We start from the raw sequence: 2,879 nt of genomic DNA, 5'->3' as shown, positions 1-2,879 counted from the left end.
CGAAATGAAAAAGAAGTTCGAGTCAAAGACTATAATCCTTTACTGCTGAAATTGTGGTGTGCAAATATTGACCTGCAATACATAGCAGAGAGGAGTCTTTCCTTAACAGAGTATGTAACTGGATATGTCACTAAAGCAGAAAAGAGTCATGCACAGGACTTATGGGATGAAGTCAGCAGCTGTGACAACATATACAGCAGGCTTTGGAAAATTGGATAAAAATTACTTCGAGCTAAAGAAGTAGGACTATATGAAGCTAGCGATCTTCTTCTTAGTGAAAGTTTATACATGAAATCAGTTACTGTACAGTACGTTAATGGGTACTTGCCTCATAAGAGGAGCAGAAAAATCAAAAACTATTCATATTTAAATAAAATGGATCGATCTTCGAAAGACATTTTTAATCCTAGCATAATTGAAGACTTTTATCCAACAAGACCGAATAACATGGAAGATGTATCTCTTTATGAAGTTGTTGCCAATTACAAATTTGATAAAATAGGAGAAAATGGAGAAAGAGAATACAAACTTCGATCAAAGCCAGTCCTTCCAAGCCATAGGAAATTTAATCCTATGCAAGAAGTGGAAAGAGACGATTTTTATTACTCGCTAATATTTTTATTTGTGCCTTTTAGAGACGAGAGCACACTTGTAATGGAAGGAGAAACAATGGAAGCTTTTAGGCGTCACAGAGAAGCATCTATACGTGGCATTGAAAATCATTTCAACAAACTACAGAAATTATTAGAAGCTGAACGTAATTGGAAGAAAATAGTCGATGCAAGAAATAAAGCCGGTTTCACTGAAGAACTTCCTGATAACAAGGAAAATGATGAGCCTCAATTAATGGGTGAAATAATGGAAGCAGTAGCTGATATTGCTGAAATGCATATAAATGTACCTAATTTAACATTAGAGCAAAGAGAGGCAATGCTTAATGTAGATCAAAAAAGAATTTTTGATAAAATTAAGAGTCATCTTATAAGTCAAAAAGAACGTGAAGACTTATTAGAGAATGAGTCTTCAAGACTACTTAGATTAGATAATATCAAACCGCTAAGGATGTTTATTAGTGGTGTAGGTGGAACTGGTAAATTGTTTTTGATAGAGGCAATAAAATGCCTAGTGGATAACATATGGCATCCAAAAAGTGGTGAAATTATGTGTGCTATAGTAGCACCAACAGGTATAGCCGCATTTAATGTAGGTGGACTAACAATACATAGATTATTTCAGCTACCAATAGGGCATGAGGGAAAGACAGCTGGATATTGGGCTTTGAGTAAAGAAGCTCAGAAAAGAATAAAACTGAAACTTAAAAATTTAAAAATTATAATAGTAGACGAGGTATCTATGGTATCCAATCTAAATCTAGCATACTTACACATGCGCTTAGAAGATATATTTGGAACTGATGAATGGTTTGGATCCAAAAATATTTTATTTGTAGGTGACCTCTTACAATTGCCACCAGTTAATGGTAGGCCAGTATTTAATAAAATTAGCAACAAACTAGTAAAAACTAGACTTGGAGCAGCAAATGCAGTTAACATATGGAAAGAAACAGTAGAATATGATGAACTAACAATCAATGAGCGACAAAAAGGAGATGAATCTTTCTTTAAGATGCTTGATTCTGTTAGGCATGGCTGTCTGACTGATGAAACTATTGATACGCTTAAGAGTCGCGTATTTAAGGTTTTAATACAAGAAAAATATAAGGAATTGGAAAGTGAAGGAACAATTCCTCCAATTTGCCTATTTTCTAAGGTAGACGCCTGCCAAAAAATCAATGAATTAATGTTAAAGGTCTAGAAAATGAGAAAATAGAATTAGCATGTGTTGATGTTGTTGATGATGGTGGCAGCACAGCAAAATTTGACAAAAAACAAGAAAAAAAATTAGAGAAACTAAAAGATCAACCAAGCAAAACAGCTGGTTTAGAAACTGTATTGTCTTTAGCAGTAGGCTGTAGAGTAATGCTAAGACGTAATATTGATGTGACTGTAGGATTAGTTAATGGTGCCATTGGTACAGTAATGGGTATTTATGCTACACGTATATCAATCAAATTTGATCATATTGATGTACCTTGTGACATAGAAAGGGTTACATCTAGATTTATGCTATCTAAGAATTTGTATATACATAGGAAACAGTTTCCCCTCATACTTTCTTATGCTATTACTATACATAAATGTCAGGGCCTCTCACTAGATGCAGCCATTATTGATTTATCGACTGATGTTTTTGGGGATGGTATGGCATATGTTGCATTGTCTCGTGTACGTACATTAAATGGATTACATTTATTATCATTTGATCCTTTCTCTGTTAAAGTTAGTAATCCGTGCATTAATGAAATTAACAGACTGAGAACTAATTTTCGGAATGACTTACCTCAAATCAAGAAAAGTAAAGGAAAGAAGAGAAAGATTCAAGTGACTGGTATAATTGATGATGGTGAACCTTGTAGTAAGAATGCCAAGGTGTCTGTAAGTCATGTACAAAGTACTAGTAACAGTACTGTTAGTAGCAATAAACGTAAGAGTACTGATTTACAAAAGTCTAATCGCCCCAAAAAGAGTAAAATATGTGACAATAATGCTTTAAATAAGCCTTGCCCCCAAAAAAGAAAAGTTGATGTAGACAGTAGTACTGACAATACTGCTTTGGTATTTCCTCGCTCAAAAAAAGATGATAAATTAATTGTTTCAATTAATTTGAAAGACCTAAAAACCAAATTTAATGTCAAAGATGATGATAGTTGTAGTAGTCTCATTGTATCTATAAAACTCTCAAACATTAAATGTAAACCAAAAGATGATAAAACCAAGTGTGTTGTAAAAAATGACCATTGTAGTAGTGGTCTGATTGTA

This window comes from Amphimedon queenslandica, unplaced genomic scaffold, assembly GCF_000090795.2.
Source record: "Amphimedon queenslandica unplaced genomic scaffold, v1.1 AMPQUscaffold_13462, whole genome shotgun sequence".
Lineage (NCBI taxonomy): Eukaryota > Metazoa > Porifera > Demospongiae > Haplosclerida > Niphatidae > Amphimedon > Amphimedon queenslandica.
The sequence above is the reverse complement of the archived record's forward strand: the minus strand, read 5'-3'. Positions refer to the sequence as shown.